We start from the raw sequence: 22991 nt of genomic DNA, 5'->3' as shown, positions 1-22991 counted from the left end.
CTGCTTTAGTTGTAATTTAAATATGACTCGAAAGAGGGTCTGCCTGACCCGGGGGGTCCTGGGTTTAATCCCTATTGTGGTCGGGGATTTTTCTGATTTGGTTACATACGTGATCAACTATAATTACCCGCATACGGGTGTTGTAACTCCTACGTCCTGGCAGTCGGTAATTCGTGAAAGAATTTCAAAATTTTGGGCGCGTGAAGTGTAGCTGGTTTTGGTATACAGGGAACTCATGTTGCCATGCTGTATGATGCAGCTTTATAGCGACATGTTAGAGTGTCTGCCTGTACCGGGATGTCCCGGGTTCAACCCCAATGGTCCGGCTGGGTTACATGAACGTGAGATGTATTTGCGACGTATATATCACTATAATGACTGTATATAGAGAATACTTGGTTAGCGTTGAATACAGAGAAGTTTATGTTGCGAGGCTTAGAACGCCAGTTGCGCGAGCCTTGGCGAGCGCTTTCGGTGTTCGAGCCGAGCAACATAAACTCCTCTGTATTCAACGCTAACCTAATAACCATAACAATTATTTAAATTCATTTTTAAAAGCGCTTAAAATCTAACGAATGTAACCATGCGTAGTGATATAAATGTATTTGTTCTGGTACGCAAAATAGTCTTAGGCCAGCATGTTTTTATTTGTTTTACGGGAAATTTGTCAAAACAATTGAGTCGGTGGGGGGGGGGGGGATAAATAAAAATAAAAATAGAATCATGAAAAGTGAGCAGTAAATAAAAATAAAACTGTCTAAACTGATTTATTTTTTATTTTTGACAATTTAAAATAAAGCCAATTTATTTAACCTTATGTATACTTGCATTAACCTTTAAGTGTTTTATATATCTTATTACACTGTTGTAGAAGCTTTTAATAATAATATAAATATATTTTTATATATATATATATATGTAAAAGCACCTTTCGCATGTATTATACTATATTGCTTCAATAGAGACCATTGACCACGCCAGGTGTGTAGCGTATTATAGTGATCGTTAAACTTTTGTTGAGTATTAATCACATGTATGTTTATAACAAATATAGCAGCATTTGACTTAAATAAAAACAAATTGAAAACTTTTTAAATTGTTTAATAGCTTTAAATAACAACCAATTTTGTAACTTTCATCCATGGGTGGAATATGCACACTAAAAATACTATTTAATATACAAAAGACTTATATATATCATGATAATTTGTATCAATCATGAGATACAATGAGCCACATAACAGGAAATTGGACCTTAGGGCGATTGCGACCATTTTGGCTAGAAAAGAGCAGTCTGATCAGGATCCAAACTGTTCAACTTAATTGTCATTCAGTCAGTACTTCTAAAGATGTAAAGCGAACTCTTTGGATCCTGATCAGACTGTGCTTGAATTTATCTTGATCCAAACTTTGTGTAGTGAAAGTTCTAGTACATAAAATGTGAATATTTTATTTTAGAAACCGTGAGTTATAGACTTATAAAAACATGTGCTGCATTACATTTTATATTCAGAGAGAGGTTTGTGTTTATATATGTAAAGTGAACACAAGAGGCATGACTACAATAATTGGTGTGTAACATCGTTATGAGGTTCTCTTTGAAGTTTGTTCAAATCATGCAGAAAATTTGCCCTCCCTAGGGGTTACTGTTTTGCTTATAAATATAAATAATATAATCATTCTCTGAAACCGCAAGGCCCTTTGGTTTGTTGCATTGCATGCCAACCATATAGTGGTTCTTTGCTAAGTTTCCTCAAAGCATGTCTCCGTGGTCAAAACTGTTTGCGCTCCAGGGGTCAACTGATTTATATAGATTAATGTCTTTGATAATCCCTAACAACACAGACACCGCAAGGGTCAGGGGTTCAATATTTGGTGTGTAACATGTTAGTGTTTTCTTCTTCTAGGTGTGATCAAATCATACATTTGGAGTTAAAAATAACCCGTCCTTGTTTCACATGCTTAATATTTACTTATATAATAAAGAGTTAAACAATATTATTCTCTCAAAACGCATGGGTTAGGTGATAATTATCTTGTATGTGACTTTGTATGGCGGTAATCTTTGTAGGTTTTGTATCATCTCCATTGGCTTCACATTAGCCCCAACAAAACATTGAGGTAAAAGACACAATATACTTAGAAACCTAGATTTATTTCATTGAATTTTTTTTTTAAGTGAAAGCCGTATAAAGAATTAAATAGCACATGAAGCAAGGATTTAAATTGTTCTAGTAGAATTTCTCTGCTGACTGTATATAGCTTACTCGCAAGATTAATTATATATAGAACACAACTTTTGAACTATGTAATTGTATATTTTAAAATAGTATATTATTTTTAAAAATTTCGTCAAAGACTCACAGTATTGTCAAAATAAAATGGTGTAAACTTTTGCACATATTATTTTGTTCCTCTCTTATTCACAGTTTAAGTTCAAATGAAAATTTCTATGGAATGTGTTGTCTGTATTATTTTAAGGAGAAACAGCATTAACATGTTTTGGATATATAATAAACAGAGAGAGCTATATAAATGTGAAGATAATAATAAACATTGGAACAAATACATAGAGCCTATTGAGCACCAGGGCCCTTGCTACACTTTGGGGGATTGGGGCCGGGGCCCTTAAAGGGAGGAATTTCACGTCGTTCTCGGCGAAAAGGGGAATTTTACAAGATCTTTTCACCAATCATTCAATACTTAATTTTGCTCTATTTTAATGTAATTTACATAAATATACATTTAATCAAAGATTTATAGCAATATACTAGCTGGCAACATAGGTATAAAAGTAAAAAATATTTAGTTTTTTGTTTTGGAGGGGGGAATTTTTAGGTGAAATAGGGGAAAAAAGTATACTTTTTTAAGGTGGGAATGGGGCCGAATTTCGGCCCCAAAAACGGCCAAACGAGGGCCCTGAGCACATTTATCAACTGAGCCTGAGGTGTGATATATTTATTTGCATTCCTTGCAGTACAAATCTTGCAGTATGAAAACAGTATTTACCGTTGATAGAACATCATATTTCGGCTAAATAATAACTCATTTTTGAAAAATAATGTCAAGAAAAATAAATAAAACTTTCTTGTGACTTTGACGGACATACGAACATCGGGACCCAATGTTATTTTCTTCAGAAGCTGTGTTGCATACTTTTTTTCTAAATAAAGAATATATATGGGTGGGTGGGGAATGGGATTATTGATGCAAGTACCTGTGCTTCAGTCCTCATGTTCATATAAATAAACGTAAAGTAGTACTTCTTGGACATTTTAGGGATGTTGATTTTTATCTATAAACATATTACAGGATATGCATTTTAATAAATACGCATATTTATTAAACCTACCCAAAACTTTTTAACACACCGAAATTATTCAATGTGACACCTCTGCATCATCTGCAAAAACTCATTATTATTTTGAATTTTGTACCACATTATATGAGCATGATGTCAACAATGGTGTTCTGAAGATTATCTTTTCTTATTGAAATTGTTACTGCTCCGTTTTTAATTAATTTGATTTTAAAATATGCTACATATGTCTCGTTGATGTTAATGTCCGCCATTTCGGAAAATGCAATATGAAAATCATTTGTTAAATACTCACCAATTTGCTAATAGCGTGTGGTATTGGCTGCAATAGCCATTTCGAATTTGCACAACGAAACAACCCGTATTATAAACAAATTTTGAACAACACTTTCGGCAATCTGCGCATTTTTTTCTAGTTTTGGATAAAAAACTAGGTCGGCGGGTGAAACTGATGGATGCTCTCCGATGATGCGCTTTGTCAATCTATGTGTTAATAACCAACTATTTTTTTTTAAATTAGCCTAGGTGGCCTTGACCTTGACCCTAGTGACCTCAAACCTCATCAAAAGGTAAAGGCCCATGCAAGGTACCTACATGTCAAATATGAAAGAGATCGTTAAAGTATTGAAGGTGCTATGAGAATCTGTTACAAAAGCGTTACGGAAAAAATAGTAATAGCCTCGGTGGCCTTGAGCCCAGTGACCTCAAACCTCATTAAAAGGTAGAGGTCCATGCAAGGTACCTACATGGCAAATATGTAAGAGACCGGTAAAGTATTGAAGGCCCTATGAGAAACTGTAAGAAAAGCGTGACGAACAATCTATTACTAGCCTTGTTGACCTTGAGCCCAGTGACCTCAAACCTTATCAAAAGGTAGATGTCCATGGAAGGTACCTACATGTCAAATATGAAAGAGATCGGTAAAGTAACAAAAGCAATACGGAAAATATATTATTAGCCTCGGTGACCTTGACCATGACTCTAGTGATCTCAAACCTCATCAATAGGTAGAGGTCCATGCACGGTACCTACATGCTAAATATGAAAGAGATCGGTAAAGTATTGAAGACGCTATGACAAACTGTAACAAAACATGACGCAAAATCTATTATTAGCCTCAGTGACCTTGACACCAGTGACCTCAAACCTTATTTAAAGGTATAGGTCCATGCAAGGTACCTACATGCCAAATATGAAAGAGATCGGTAAAGTATTGAAGGTGGTATGAGAAACTGTAACAAAAGTGTGATGGAAAAATATATTATTAGCCTCGTTGACCTTGACCCCAGTGACATCAAACCTCATCAAAGGTAGAGGTCCATGCAAGGTACCTACATGCCAAATATGAAAGAGATCGGTAAAGTAACGAAGGTGCTATTGAGATACTGTAAAAATAGTGTGACGAAAAAATCTATTATAAGCCTCGGTGACCTTGACCCCGGTGACCTCAAACATCATCAAAAGGTAGAGGTCCATGAAAGGTACCTACATACCAAATATGAAAGAGATCGGTAGAGTATTGAAGGTGGTATGAGAAACTGTAACAAAGGTGTGACAGAAAAATCTATTATTAGCCTCGGTGACCTTAACCCCAGTGACCTCAAACCTCATCAAAAGGTAGAGGTCCATGCAAGGCACCTACATGCCAAATATGAAAGAGATCGGTATAGTATTGGAGGTGCTATGAGAAACTGTAACAAAAGTGTGACGGAAAAAACTTTTATAAGCCTCGGTGACCTTTACCTTGACCTCAGTGACCTTAACCCTCATCAAAAGGTAGAGGTCCAAGCAAGGAACCTACATGCCAAATATGAAAGAGATCGGTAAAGTATTGAAGGTGCTATGATAAACTGTAACAAAAGTGTGACGGAAATATCTATAATTAGCCTCGTTGACCTTGACCTCAGTGACATCAAACCTCATCAAAAGGGAGAGGTCCATGCAAGGCACCTTCATGCCAAATATGAAAGAGTTCGGTAAAGTAGTGAAGGTGCTATGAGAAACTGTAACAAAAGTGTGACGGAAGTAAAGAAGTAAGGAAGGACAAACTGGCAACTATATGCTCCCAGAAAATTTTCCGGGAGCATAAAAATTCACACACAATCTGTAAAACGAGAAAAAATATCACCATATGACTCGATTCAATTTTACGCAGCATGCAAATTGTAACACATTACGACCACAAAAAGAAGATTTTACTTTAATATAATTCATGTTATTTTCGAAAGAAAACGATCAAAATCAAATACGGCGGCGATTGCTCCCAACAAAATGATGTCGATGTCAACATACATGTACATGTAGATTTACACACAGAGTCGTTGTAAACATAAATTATCAAAATAACTGTAGGCTACTCGCCTTATTTTTTAATGGACGCTGCAGATTTTGATGGCGTCTAGATCTGGCCATCACATTATGTAGTTTGTGACCTAACACAAGATAATCCGTCATAATTCTATTAATTTTTGAAACACTTGTTGCAAACGGGTTATTCTTACTGAATAGACTTTCTTTGATAAAATAACAAAGACAAAGTTTATTCATCAAAGAAAATACCCTTATGTTTACTTACATCGAAATGCAATACAATTCGAATAGACTACCAAACCAAAATACACAGGGTCATCAAAATGTTCTACACACACAATTTCACATCCAAATGTGCTCGCACATTCTGAACATTAAGTAACACGAATAAGCTAGATCTACATGTTTATCTTAATCATTCGTCTAACCGGTTTTATCCGAGGTAAGTAGTACATAGAATATGCACTTCATATTATAATTACATCCAGGATAAATGCACACGGACAACAATCGCGTCTTCAATGTTTTATTCCGAGACTTCGCATACTAGTTTTGTGTACATCAGAAGATGACATCACATATTTTTGGAAAATGACGCAATAAGTATGTCATTTTATGACGCCATCAATCAGCTGATTCATTATACGGATGGCGAAAAATTATATCCCTTGACTAGATTTAAGGGTTGAAGGTCGTATAATTTTGAAGCTAAAGTTTTCTCGACTCTAGAGATTTCTTATGAAAGATCATTCAGTGGTAAAGTAAAAAGTAGTCCGTGAACGCGACAGGTATATTCAACAAGATGGGAGACAGGAAAATTTATTCCACAATGTGTTATACCGTCAATGTCGGTATAAAAATGGGATAAGATGTTCTTTTGTAAGACATTGAAGTAGTTTGAAGTGAATTGTTGACGTTGCGTCTCGTTAATATGACAATGGCAATTTATTGGTAAAAAAATATTTGAGAATCATGCATTATACCTTTAAAGCATTGATACTATTTGTTGAATCCTTCGTAATAACAAAAGTATGCATTATTTAATTTACTATGCTGGGTTAAATAACAGTGGCAGTGGAAATGGAAATGACAGTGGAACAAGATTTGGTAAAATACTTATGTCACAAACGCTTAATATTTGTATAAGCTGTCAACAGAATGTTAACTGGAATGATCATATGGAAAAATATATACTCACTATGGATTGAGGAATGCTTCATTAGTTTTGAGTCTATTAGTTCGAGGGTTAATAACCTACCTTGAGTCTGTTCCAACTAAATAAAATTAAATCGCACGTATTTGTAGTATCTCGTTCAATGCGGTACCTGTACACATGTTCATGTTTAATGTATAGGTTAATACTGAAATAATACATGTTTGTGTGTTGTGGCTCTCCGTGTGCATACAATAGCATTCATTTTATATGTATTACTATGTATTTTTGATGTTTACCCAAAAGCTTAAACTGACCAAGACATTTATTTTTTAGGAAGTATGTTTGCCATCATGGTTTGAAATAATTTAATAAACAAAGTAATCACAAGTATAGTTTACTGTTAGTTAAATCTGAGTATAGACTTTTGAAAAGAATTCAACAGCGCTTATAGTTGTTTATGCACACAGCCTTAATATATATAAACACTTTGTGTATCAATATCCAAGTAGGCTTGACAGTTTTCTTAAAGAAGTTGTTTCATTGTGTAGTATTTACAAATAGTATAACGTTAACATTATCTCATATATTTATATATTATGTAATTGCAAAGGCTTACACGACCACAAATTTGATAAGTTGTTTGTGTTAATATTTCAAAATAAAATAACGCTAATATTTTGTGTTTTGAATATTCACAAGATACAATTACACACATGTCTACTTAATGTGAAATGCAGAAGCATTTTTTTATTTTGCCACATCAAATGCTAAAGGGATGATGTCTTAGTTTCAAAAGAATTAGATGAAAAGGTCAGCCACATTTTTACAGATGAGAATGGTAATTGTATAATCTTAAACATTTATTAACATAGAAAACCTCTGTTTTTGCTTACGCACGACTTTTTATCCCAATGGAAATTAGCAATCATTCTGATCACTCGGTTATCAACCTAATTATGGGCTTTGAGAATGTTCCATTTGGTAAAGAGTTTTTTGAAATTTAATTATTCCTTTCATTTTGACATATATTTTGCTCACATTTATGAAAAAATGATCGAACATTAAAATGTAATATGCTTTATTAGTGCATACTTTCACAAATCTGTCTTATCTCTGTAATGCGGATATATAAATTGTAATTAACGACCAGCATTTCTTAGAAAAACTATTTATGGAAATCAGAGGTTCGACTATTTTCTATTCATCATTACAAATATTTCCGAAATCAATAAAGAACAAGAGATAACTATCAAATTGAACATATTGGCAAATAATTGAGAGAAGATAATGAAGAATTATTAATAAATCTCCAAACTGATTTACATTTGCTAAGAGATAAGAAAGCACTTACAAATGTATATCATTCTTAGAAATTCTTGATGGGAATGTTATACAATATCAATCAGCAATGTTCAAAGAAACATAACTTGAGCATAAGAATGGTTATACAAAGTAAACACAAAACAAACGATTTTTATATCGACAGCTAATGAGAAAATACTTCTACCATAAGCCAAACAAAATCTAAATTTTTGGAAGCTCTTCTATTATTTTCATTGGTATGTAACACGAACAAAATATTCAAAATACCACAAGTTTCGGCTCTGAACGATTTACCTCTAAATTGTTCAAAGAAATCAGGGGGAAAATAGTTTATTTTGTAGTAAGAACATAGAACTGTTTATTTTGAAAAGAAGAAATGTCTATATATAACGCAAAAGCAAGGAATTATATTATTGTGTACTCCGTATGGCAACAGAATTACGCTGTCTTTTTCTACAGAGACTTATCAATTTGTTAAATCGTGTATAACTAAATAAGCCTCTAAAACCACTGCTAAATGATTAAAGTATGTTTTAGATTATGTGATAAATACAGATCGAACATTGTTTGCAAAGGAATGTTTCCTTTTAGAAAACATTCGCTTTGTATGCAATTTACTGAAAACAATAATATACCCCGATCCCGATGTTGAAAAAAAAATGGTTTTCTTATATTTTGACTTAATATTCAAAAAGCTTTTTAAAAAATTGTGGCCCCAGTTTCATTAACTGAATAGCACTGTTTTATCGTAACAATTATACTGCTGTGCAATTGAATGTTTTTATGTCCGATGTCTTCAGTATAGGCCTGGACTGTAGACATGGTGGCCCCATCAGTACATGTATTAGTTATGTTGTCTGCTTAATTGTATCTATACAATAACTAATAAAACGAACATTAAAGGTATCATATCGATGGTGTAGAATATAAAAATAGAAGTTTGCAGATGATACAACATTACTGCAAGATGACAGTGAGAACACAGTTAAGAGCACAAAATGGAAAATTGTTTTGGGGAACAATTGTGCTCAACTACTAGGCATAGAGTTTCATATTGACAAATGCCATGGAAATATTGCGTTTTTACGAACAAATGAAAGTAATGAACGGTGTACCGAATTGTGGGATAGAAAATCGCCAATACCAATTGGTAAAATAACAGTTGTCAAATCTCTTTATTTACCACTTCTGACACACTTGATATATTCATTACAAACCGAAAAAAACACATATTAAAATAAAAATACAAAATATATTTTACGAATTGATTTGGCATGACCAATCAAGAATAGCAAGTAAAATACTAATAAAATATTATGCCAATAGAGGTTTACCAATGGTTGATGTTTTTGCGTATGTTTAAAAGGTTAAACAAATTATAGTTACACGGATTCATTACAGGTTATACTTGTAAATGCTATGGATTTGGTCTTACAAATGTAATTGTATAGAAAAATAGTTGGAAAATGCTATATTAAGACGTTGCAATACAGATGTTAAATCTATTATAGAAAGACGCCTTGCAATCGTTGGCATATTGTATTGACTATTGATCTTTTCTCCGATAGGCAATATTGCGCACTTTCTGTTACTTACAGTATCCCTTCATCATAGGTTTTCAATTAGACAGTGACTTTTGTATGTTTCAAGTTGGTCAAAGAAAAGAGTAAGATTTGTCATTAATAACAACGGAAACCATCATTATATAATAACTAGGAAGGACTTAGTGTTCAATTGATACAATTTCAAGAATTAATTAAAGCGATTAAAACATACTTTAGATTCGAAAAAATCGCAACAATGAATACAATATTTGGTTTCCATATTATTCCGAAATGTATTAAGCATATAATGTCGCATAGCAAAATAACTCGTGCATATATAACATAATAAAACGAATCATGTATTTACCATCAGGCCAAGCATTATAAAATAGCCCTTTTTTAGTTTTGAGAGCTCAGAATGAAAAGTCTACATGTATGGATATTAAACACACAACACAATCATACAACCAGTGGTTCCAAGTACGACTTACTCTAAATAAACCATTTACATATAATTAAAAAAATGAAAATATGTAAATTTGTTTCGGTAAAACAGAAGAGGAAACGCATGTGTTGAGTAACTGTGTAATACAAATTTACCTTTATAACTATTTTTTTCTACGATATGTATTTACCTGTATCATTATAAAAAAAGAGTGAAACTCCAGCTGCTGGAGCAGTATTGAATTCTCATTGTATACAATTAGTTGGTCATTTATTTAAGGCAAGTGACCAATTGACAAAACAGTACAAAACAGCACAAAACAGCAATTGTCAAAACAGTACAAACAGCGCAAAACAGCACAATACAAAACAACATAACACATAAAAGAATAAAGCTGGGGTCACCACCTTGAAACGGTCAATGCAAAGCATTGGGGGTTTAAACCGATTTAAGAGCGCTCAATCTCACGCTTTTCCCAGCAATATTCATGATACATTTAAGTGTAAATAAAATTTAACCGCATAGCATTGCAACTCAAATTAAACAAGAGCTGTCTCCATCGGATAACATATGCCCCCCAAAAACGCTTTGATAGTTATGTAAGACAGCTAAATAACAGAACACTTTTTTGAAACCTAAATGCCGACCCTAACTTCAAGGTCATGGCCACAGAGGTCAAGATTTGAGTGTCTATGGAAAGGCCTTGTCCATATACACATGCATACCAAATATGAAGGTTACATCATGATGTTTGAAGATGATCCGATGACAATTACTTGAGAAATTGAGCGGAAACGCATTATTTTGATGATTCGAGGGCCATAACTCAGAAGTGCCTGGGTAAATTTGGCTGATCATTGAACTTAACCTAGATTTTATTGCCTTACACATTTTTATGAAGTTTGGTGAAGATCCGATGAAAATTGCTTGAGTAATTGAGCAAATAACAAGACAAAACTCAATTGTTCGATGATTCAAGGGCCGTTACTCAAGGGTGTCTTAGTCTATTTGGCTGATTATCGAACTGGACCTATATGTTATGACCTTTTTCATAAAGTGTGGCGAAGATCGTATGACATTTGCTCGAGTTATTGAGCGGAAACGAGCAAAAACGCAATTTTTCGATGATTCAAGGGCCGTAATTCAAAAGTGTCTGGGTAAATTTGGCTGATTATCAAACTTGACATAGATGTTATTGCCTTTCACATTTTCATAAAGTATTGAGAAGATGCAATGACAATTGCTGGAGTTATCGAGGGGAAACGAGAAAAAACGCAATTTTTCGATGATTCAAGGGTCGAAACTCAGGAGTGTCTAAGTAGATTTGGCCGATTATTGAACTTGAGCTAGATGTTATTGCCTTACACATTTTCATGAAGTGTGGCAAAGATCCTATGACATTTGCTCGAGTTATTGAGCGGAAACAGGAAAAATCCCAATCTTACGATGATTCAAGGGCCGTAACACAGGAGTGTCTGGGTTAATTTGGCCGATTATCAAACTAGATGTTCTTGTCTTTTTACAGTTTTATGACGTTTGGTAAAGATCTTATGACAATTGCTCAAGTTATTGAGCGGAAACGAGAACAAAACCAATTTTACAATGATTCAAGAGCCGTAACTCAAGAGTTCCTGGGTCAATTTGGCCGATTATCGAACTTGACCTAGATGTTATTGCCTTACACATATTCATGAAGTTTGGTGAAGATCTGATGACAATTGTTTGACCTATTGAGCGGACACTAATCCGGATGGACGGGCACACTAACTAACTCACGACCGCTGCGATTTTAATATGCCCCAAGAACCTATGTTCTGAGGGCATAACAATAATATAAAGGAATTAAAACGCATTCAATTTAATTACCATTTAATTACTCAATGGTAGGAAAGATACCAGAGCAACAACTTTTTGAGGAACGATGAAATGAAACTAAGAACAAGTGTCAACCACATTCCTTCTTTATAGATAAATATTAAAGATTATAGCATCATAAAGTTAATATTTCAGATCATCATCGCGCAAATACAGGATGAAGCAGCAATAATGGGTGTAAAAGTTCCATATTACATAGCTTGGTTGTTTATGTGATTGTTAAAAAAATAATCAAACAAAAAAACGCCTGTCAGAGAGAAAATAGAATAAAAAATGAACGCTATAAACCCAATGACCAATGCATGTAGATGAAAACAGTGAAAATTTGTCATATGAAGCAATATAGAAGCGATGACGTCACAAAAATCAATGCCAGGAACAGTGAAAGAGTATAGTATGACGTAATTGAGAAGCGAAGACACGATGACGTGAACAAAATCCAGGGACAGTGCTGTAAAATAAAAATATTAAAGGGGCGGTACTGTAAAATTGAATTACCAATAAAACCAGCTTAGGTGATTAAATATTTAAGAATCAAACGTATAAAATGGTAATTCTATTAATGATTCCACAATTTAAGAGAAGAAAGATATAGTGAATCGATAACCAACAAGCACGTGTTTTTAAGTACGTTAACATCATATTCTTTTGATACAAATGAGTTAATTAAATTGAACAGTTTAATATAAGCATTTTCATTAAGATGTTTTAATTTGCCAACACGCTTCAAAATATCTCCATAAAATGATGGGTAGGAAATTCCATTAGTTAAATGTCATTTTACATAATATTTTTAAATTAAATCACCATACTTTAAGTGAATGTAAGCGAATTTACTTCTTAGGTTATGATACAAAAAACCTTGTTTTAGCAATTTCTTCCTTAATATACGATTACGATCATTAAAATCTTTAATGCATGAACATGCTCTGGCATAACGTACCAACTGCGAAATGTTAATACCATAGGATGGACATTTAGAGATGTTACCATCTAGGAACGGAAAATTCACAATTTCAAAGTTAAAGTCGTCCCGTTTGTCGTAGAAACTAGTTTTAATCATATGAGTATTAATAGTAAGATGTTAGTCTAAATACGCAGAGTCTGTATTGGATTGACACGATCTATTTAAGACTAAATCGTTCGGGTAGATTTTGTGAATATGCATTATTATAACATGACTGCATGCCCTATATTTTCTTTGTATGCCAGCAATGTTTGCGTGTTAATGTACAATACATATTTCAAAAACAGTAAATTAAAAAATAACATCAAGAGTTGTTAATACACTATTACCATTTTTTTCAAAATAAACCAAAATATAGCAGTGCATTTAGTTGAAAATGCTGACTATAAAAATATGCTAGCACTAAATGTTCGCCTATGTGCAAAACAATTGACATGTTTACACGTATATGGCAAAATGCGTATACATGTATATGTAAATTAGCCATTGTTGTTGTTTTCAGATTTATGGTTTGTTTTGTAGAACTGTATGTTTCTATTTAATATGCGGACTCGACTGGTCAAACTAGTCCTGTAACACTCTCCATAGTCATTACTTTGGTGACCACCCTATAAATAGTTGTCGTTGACCCCATCGAGGTATTGCGTTAGCAACTGCGAAGCGCTTACGAAATACATCGCTTCAGTAAGTTCTCTAATGCAAAAAGGATCATTCGATCAAATTTTGACCAACTTTCCTTTTCCTGAAGCTTCTGGCGGTTCGAAATCGAGTCAATACATGATGATATATAGTTCATATATGGTGCCTAAGTCGCGTTGCATTGCTAACTAAACTGGAAATGTTCTGTAAACTCTCTATTCCACGTGTGCATATGGTGTCTAGTTTATGGGCTCAAGGATGTACTGTTCCGCATCTTCAAAATCCAGTGAGAAGAAGCCAACCCTTCTTGTTCCAATTACGTCCAGAGTGTCTAAATGACTGCATCATTGTACGGTGACGGTTTGGTTGTAAGTAGTGTTCAACAGTTCATAACTGTCTCTGTATCGTAAGGTTATGAGCTTTTCTGCACTCAAAATCATCCCGGTGAGAGTGAATGTCAGCGGCGTATTTGTGTATAAAATGCAACAATAAATGTTGACTGAAAGCTACGGGAGAAAACATGTGATGGTTGGCTTCAATCAAAAGTACCGACAAATTCTGCTTCATTTCAAAGAGTAATGCGTTTGATAGTGAATGCCCGCTATACATTCCGATTTAAACACAGGAACCATTCTTCTTTGACTTAAAGTGAGTGCTTACATACGTATCTTATCGATATTGAGAAGAAAAAAAAATACCGTTTGCAGGTATCAGAATGTGATCACGGGCAGCCTATGCGACTTGTAATATTGGGTTCGAAGATGCGTACTCATCTTTGAGAAAGATGAATAAGATGAAGATGAAAGGTGAAAATCCCTATTAGCTGAATGAAACACGCTCACCACTTTACAATTAGGAAAATTAATTACGACGAAATGCACATGTTCCTTATCCCGCTGCAAGCGAATTAATTGCTAACGTGTTCCGTGAGTTTATAAATATTTGTATTAAAATAAATATGAACTCGTTTGACGGTCAGTACAAATTAAAACCTGATAATAAGTTAGTTGAAAATCGAATGTTAAATCCAACAAGTGATCTTTGCTGACGTGAAAAGTATACACAAATCCGTAAATTCAACACCTTCTTCTACCTAGAATACGCTTTGGTAGACAATTGGTTGAGCAACCAATAATAACATAATGCCATTTTGAATTCAGTTTTACTGACTCAGGTTCTAAGCGGAGGTTCATTAATAAACAAACATATTTGTTCCGAATGCTAATTTTCGAAAGTAATATTTTTCCCGACCGTGCAACAAACATGTCGCTAATGGTTGAACTACTGTGTGTTCACTTAAACTACTTACAGACCTTGATCACATTTCAAAATATTTGTAAATCAAACACAAATGTAGCGTTTCGGGTTGCATAGACAGTATTCATAATACAGCGGATTTCGATGTCTTGAAATAAATGATGCCCCAAAGTAATATTGGTACATCATCGACAATTGTGACAATGTTCATATGGTTAATATACCGTTATTTACTTCTCATTGTTTAAATAAAGCACAGCGATTGTTCGCCCCGAGATATAACGTGATGATCAGCGTTAGAATATTGTCAATATGAACATGTATTTTATTATGTGTGGGGTGATTTTGAGATCGTATCGCAGAAAAACACTAACGGTATTAAGTACACAACTGACTTAAAAGCATATGCAAACAATTCCAACGAGCATCCAATTTTTACCCTCATATTGATTAGTAGTTAATTTGGTAAATATGTATGTATACCGCGAACACACAATGGTTTCTACATATAACTAATGGAGTGATAATAATACGTGAACAATACGTTTGTATAAAAGAATTGAACACCCGTCTGATGTCAAATAGTTCAGACAGAATATAGTTTTAAGAAGGAAACCTATTCACCTCATATTATCAAAGTATGATTGCTTAATGCTTCAAATTGTCACTTCCGGTCCAAATTCAAGCCCCAAAACAGGACTGCATAATCTGTCTTTAGTGTAAAAGGCCTCTGTAAGCACACTAAGCATATAAAACGAATCTCGCAAAGACACTACAACAAAACCAGTAGTCCAACCAAGGGCCTTAAACCTCGAGGCCTAATAGACCCGTGGTCAGTTTCTTATACGTTGTTTAATTCTGGTCGCGCTAGTGGACATCGAACTTATCGAAATACATATATAAAACTTAACATTTTGTGGTGATTGGACTTCATGAACGTGTTTAATGGAACACTGCAGATTATTGACGATATAAATAATGTGTTAGTCAGCAGTCATTTATACAAAACTGCATACGGCTCGTTATTTTCAATGGGACTTGAACATAACAGACGGTATATTTCTTGCAATAAATTTCCCGAAGGGTCTTTTATAAAAGGTTTGAACAATACCATGATCCAAACAAAATATTGTACTTTTGACACAATTAACGCATGTTCTATCATAAATAAAGGATCCTGCAAACATCCGGTTGTGATTGAGTCGTTGAGACGAAAGGTTTGGCTTCTGTATTAAGTTCTATATATAACTTTAGAATGCGTGTCGTTCTTTACATAACTCGTAAAATTGGTGAATAAGTGATTCTTGCATACAAATTGTGACATAAATCAATTTAATCGTAGTTTTATTGATATGCACAGCCCCTAGAAAGTTACAAATGTGTCAGCTCCATAAATACCAAAAGAAAACAAAACTAATAATTACGTTTTGATTTGTCTGAAACTCTTCTTTCCTGAGCCCATTTACCATACCGTTGAGCAAAGTGCTTTTCGCTGTTTATATTTTATAACAAGATTTGATTACTGATAAGTGTGGTAACAGACAATGTTATTGACATTAAGTCCACACAGAAAGCCGCCCTAAACTGAATGGAAAAATATATCAAACTGTCCACATACTCGGCATGAATGATATAGTAGCCCACTGATTCAAATTATTGAATATGCTGTATTTATATTACTTGCAAGCTCATGGCACATGTATTGTCAAGCTTTTGTTAATTATTACATGACTTCGCTATGTTTAAAACGTATATATATATATTTATTTATATATTTATTTATATTTATATATAGCGGGGACAGTTTTTCATATCTGAAAAGAATCCCATCGCGCCGCGGCTTCACTTGAACAAAATGGCGTCCACTTGTCCACTTTAAGTCTTTTTCAACGGTTATTAATAAAATTAAGTAAGAAATCCACGAATAAAGCGGAATAACTGATATGTAAGCGTATTATATAATTTGATTAATACGACATTTTTGGATTTTAACTGAAACTGTATTGCATATTAGATGGATGACACTATTGGAATTTTAACAAAAAGTCATCCAACAACACAATTTCGTAAACGACATGCTTACCTAAATTACAAGTTTAATCCATACATACATAAAATTACAACAATATTCATTTACATGTTCTGTTCTTTGACTCCTTCATCTTAATTTGTTTCAAACCGCACTTTTTGGAAATGTGTATATACTGCTTGCCATTCTATACAAAACACATCATTTGCGAAATCGAATTATAGTTGGGCGATTTATTTCATTCCAACAGAGGTTTCCAATTATGATTCACAAACACACAATATGAAATACGTTTTGGATTTGTTCGATGCTTATACAATAATTTTACTGTCGAATAAACCAACTCGTCAAAATGTGTGTCACTTAAGTGCATAGTCAAGCTAAATCTGTTGTGTTTGTCTCATAAATTACGTCAGGAGATACGGTATCAATTGCGTAATCAATTGATTTAAAATAAATAAATTGCAAGTTTGTTCGTTGATAACTTAAAGTGAAGGAACAAAACATAATACGTATTATGAACAATAACACACGGCATAATAAACAATAACAAAGGCCCTTGGGAATACAGCCCAGCTCAGTCGTGTGTTATTATCTTAATAAATGAATGCGCCATGACAAGCCAGCACACATGGCATCGACGACGTCATTGGTAATTCATCATTTTCATTACGTCATAATTTTCTGCGAAAAAACAGTGAAATGAGTGGAATCATTTCACTGATTGATATTTAACAAATAAAAGGGGTATTAAACACGCCTAGTATTGTTTAATTAAAGCTTCATAAAACGACTCCGCTTATTTAAGGTAAACAAAATATGTGCACTTATATTTTTTAATCTTGTTAATTTAAGTACCCCATGGTATGTAAAGCAATGAAAAACATTTTAAAGAGAGCGTGTTGTACACTTCTGTCATACAGGTGCTGGCATCTCCATTTCGTGTTTAAACCAATTATTTTGGTTCATCCTACTCATATTACATGCATCAATAGAAGCTGTTAAACTGCATAACTGTTATGCCCATACTTAAAGGGGCTTGTTCATAGATATCTAAATGGCAATTTTCTACTTTTTGTCACAGATTCAAAAAATACAATAACCGTTTAAATAAGGGAGGAAAATATCATTAATGACGTAGACCTATAGTGAAAAACAGCGTCCTTTATGAATTTTAATCAATTGAAATTGATAAAATTTTAAACTGTTACACACGCAAACCAATCAATTATTTGGAATAATTATGTTTTTGATTAAATTTTGTGGATCACTAACTGTATATCAAGTATGGTATTTTTGCGTTTTCTAAACTTTGTTTATGCACGCGTGGACACAATTTAATGTTATATAAAAAAATTCAATTAAACATACAGTTTTGGAGTCAAATCAATTAATATTATGTATTTATATATGCAAGTGTATATTTTACTGCTCATATGTCAATATCAATCAATACATTAGCTAAAACGGCATATACTGAATTGTTTAAAATACACAGTTTATTACAAGATTGATTTCTTATTCCAATGTCACATAATAGTGTGTTTATAAAATGGTTTTACGGATATACCAGTCAGAATGGTCCAGTCGTTACGGTGTTTAACTGCGAAGGACAGGGCAGGTGACCTGCTGGGGCAAAACTATTTTCTTTCTTAAATTTAATTATTCAATTATAAATTGAGCTGTACAGTTTCATGGTTAAACATTGCAATTTAAGGCATTTATTGACACACGTCAACATATACCCGAAACTGTAAACAGTCAGTTTCTTTAACCGTTTGACTGATCTTCCCTTCTGGAACATGGGGTGCAGGCAAAATAATATCTACACATGTTGATAATTAATGGTAATAAACTTAAATTAATATATAAAACATGCCAGCCAGATAATGTAACAAAACATTATTATGCACTGCAAAATGAATTGCATAATGGTTTTTAATTAGAGCATGTATAAACATGAAACAAAGAAGTGTTCACATTTGAGAATTCAAATAAAAATCTATTACACCGCTTAATATACCTCTGTATCATACCTATGCATATAAGTGTGTCTGGCTTACCGATTATAATTAGAACCACTATGTTTAAGTCTGAAGTTATACGCAGATATTTTAATTAAACTAAATAATTAATGTATCTGTGAAACACTGCTTTAAATGAACAATATAATGTTGTATTTGTTTGCATACATATTAAAAAATGTCAATAAAGTATACACTAAAATGAATACATTTTGATACGACCATTTTCAACAGTTTTTATGGCTGCATACTTGTTAAAATATAAATTTGAAACTGTTTAAAAATATAACTCTATACTAAATACACACTTACTGATTTTGCGCATTTTTCTGATATAGGAAAAAAAGGAATAGATTTTAATAGAAAAGCAGAATTCCCAACCAATCTTAAGCTTAACAAATCTGTCTTTTGATTAACCGAACAATTTTGATGGCAAGCTGCTGCATACGTCTGAAGTGCTTAAATGTGGTCTTCTTCAGTTAAGTATTAAGTTTTGTTTCACCAAAAATATATGTATTTACCATAACTGCTAAAGAAGTAAAACACTCGTGTTTTAGAATACCAATTGTATGGTGAAATTACTTTGTCAAAGTCAATGACATTCTAGCGAGGCGGCGTAAATCGAATACCCTACCAATTATGCCAAATTAAACGGATACCTTAATATATAAATATTACCTTTATTGGACTGCTTTTAAGCACAGCTTTATTTGATTTTTTTTAAGTGAAATGTACTTCAATAAATATTACTCCATTCACAAAGTTTTATACTAAAATGGCAGTGCTGAACTTGGATTCCAATATACTGTTTGCACTGTTTGATATATTTATGTGTGTATAATTTTGTATTCAAGATTAATAAGAATACCATAATGTGATAAATAGAATATAAAGTGAGCATACTATAATAAAACGAAGTTTATCATAATGGACTTAACACATTTTAGCACTTGGCAATCCTTGTTGATCAGCCGCATATGGCTACATATGTATACTCACCTAATGTTCTATCTATATATGAACAAGCATGTAAACAAAAATGTGTGATTACATCGTCAAATATATGCAGAGAATTGAATATTTCCCAAATTGGACGGCTATCGAAGTGACATGTTATATTATTATAATATTACAGACTTCGGACTAGGCCACAACAAATTGATAATGTGTTCTACGGATTTTAGCAAAATAAAATTGAGCGAGCGGGCGAAATAAAAATAAATTTATTTTCATTCCATTTTTTTTAAATCGCAGGCGAGCGAAAAGCGAAAAAAAAAACTAATGTTGTTTATATAAATTGACACTATATTTTAACATAGCACATATATTGGTCTAATTTGAGTGCAAAAACGACTAGTATACATTATAGTATAATGACTAGTACTATTATACAATAGTAGTACAACAATAAGAGGGAACAATTTTTTTATCAAATCAATTTAAACAAGCAAATTTGTTGAATTGATATCCCTCGCCAATAAACTTCTGGACACAAAAGTTTTCTGGACGGATGGACAATGCCAACGTGCATCATCCTCTTATCCATATATATACTCATACCAAGTTTCAATGAAATCCGTCGAAGCACTTCCAAGATATGGCTCCGGACACAAAAGTGCGGGTCGGAAGGACGGAAAGACGGACGGACGGACAACGCCAAAACATTATCCCTCCGCCTATGGCAGGAGATAAAAACAACATACTTTTCCAAGAAACATGCAATCACAAATGACTAGAATCAGCTTGAATCTTAAGGCAAAACTAATAAAATCTGTAGAAATAGAAGTAAACTGGTAAAGACTAAACACTTATATTTTTTAAGTTAAAGCATTTGCTGTTTCATCCAATCCATGATTTTTCATGTTCAATCACAACATGTCAACACTAATACATCATATGAACATCAGTTTGCTTTGGTGTCATTTTCAAACCAAAACAAAGTAGGAATGGTTTAAGACCTGTATGAGTTCACTTGACGTTTTGCTTTTTAACAAACTTCTTGGCGCCTCAAGTTTTTGCCTCTTTTCCAGAATGTCGACAAGACACACAAATTGATCTGACTATGGAGTATTTTGAATACAAATTTGCAACATATGCATCGTTGTCATCTAACAAACTGTCAGGAGTTCCACAGTGGATGCACACTGGCGGTAGGGAATGCCGACACTTGGCTGAGTAATAAGCTGTTTCCACCTCAGAGTTGCAGGTCATGCATCTCCGAACATACAGGCCAGGTGCATCTTCTAACTGATCTCCACAGATATACGACTGGCATGTCTTGATGTTCTGCAATAATTCCTCCTGCAAGAAAGAGAAATGTTATGGACCTTTTTCACAAAATTGACTGTCATCATAATTCTCACTATTTCAACAGCAAAAATCTTGTGTCTTTTATAAAGCTTACAACAATTCCCATTTTTACCGACCTGATGTGCTTGTCAAATACATTGAACAGAAAACATGTTTTACTTTTATTTCCACTATTTTTTTTCCATACAAAACTTTGAGAAGCTTTAATCAAGTGCCTTTAGAAACTTACTTTCAGGAAAATGAAAGTACAGAGAGAAATGCCATGTATTTCAATGATTAACAAGAGTTGTGTTTGTGAAACACAATGCCCCCTACTGTGCGGCTTTGAAGCCATATATTTGACTTCTGACCTTGAAGGATAACCTTGACATTTAACCTTTCACCACTTAATATTTGCAGCTGCATGAGATACACATGCCTGCCAAATATCAAGTTGCTATCTTCAATATTGCAAAAGTTATGACCAAGGTTAATGTTTTGGGCAGACACACAAATACAACGACAGACAGACATACAGGCAAAATATAATATAGCATATATTTGAAAGCATCGGGCTCACTGTTTATACTAGGATTAGGAAGGCGCTCAGAGTTTATAGTAAACTCGGCAACATTTTTGTCCAATTCCATTGCGACACTAAGTTGCATGTTGATGTTCGACATTTTTATTTGATCACTACCACCTAGTTTACCACAAATTTTTACCGCATTGACGCATTCTGGTGATATTTCGCATCCCGATGCAGATGCTGCTGCGAGGAACAAAACACGGAAATCATCAGTAATGCGATGATTGATTGCATCTGGCGGAAAAATTACGTTTCCATTAACATCTTTTGCTGACACAACGAAGCAGACGGACGCCGCCATTCATTTACCATAAACCAATCAATATCGGAAAGCGTTATAACAGTCTATATCGTAAAATATGTAGGCTAAATTAAACTTAATCATTGAACGAATATGTGCGGAGCACAAATTGTTGCTGCGGGCGCAAAATAAAAATGAAAATAAAACTATTTCGTTTTAAGATTTTTAGGTGCGGGAAATCCATCGAACACGTAATCAATTTGTTGTGGCCCTAGCGCCATTAGGGGAATAGAGTTTAAAACTATAATACCAAAAGATTTCTGTCAATCTCAGTGGAATCTGTTACTACTCAATTAGTTGTGTCCCAGAGGATCTAATCTACTAGACAGTAAAGAAACTGAGTTGGTGAGATTAATTGTCATTTTCCTCATCTCGTGCTAATAGGAGCATATTATTATGTCGTACATTAAACAGAGACCAGTAAACTCTGTCATGGTTGCATATAAATCACCAGCTATTTTCTCACTATTCATACACTTGTTATACGCATGCCAATTATGGCTTAATGTAACAAGCCTTTTTTTCATTACAAATTAATGTACGCATGTGTTCAAACATATCTCTGATTATTAAACATCCACGCAAACGTGTCCTGATAGGAAAAACATACATTCTGATATTCTTTTTCTCAAAACGCTCCTTAATTGTTTATTGTGTGTCGTACTATGTTGTTGGATCTCTATAGTCTTAATACGATCAGGTGATATTCATCCAAACCCAGGAACTTCTTTGTCAGATCAATCTGTTGATACAGATGCAAGCAGTTCCTCTTCCATTCTTTGTTCCTCATCTGCAAGCCACATACGTTTTGTTCATTACAATATACAAAGTCTAATACACAAAATAGATCTTCTTTACACAGGTTAACGCGACTTTGATATAATTGATTTTACTGAAACATGGCTAAATAGCTCTATCCCATCT

Source organism: Dreissena polymorpha, chromosome 3 (genome assembly GCF_020536995.1).
Source record: "Dreissena polymorpha isolate Duluth1 chromosome 3, UMN_Dpol_1.0, whole genome shotgun sequence".
Taxonomy (NCBI): domain Eukaryota; kingdom Metazoa; phylum Mollusca; class Bivalvia; order Myida; family Dreissenidae; genus Dreissena; species Dreissena polymorpha.
Note: the sequence above shows the minus strand (reverse complement) of the source record.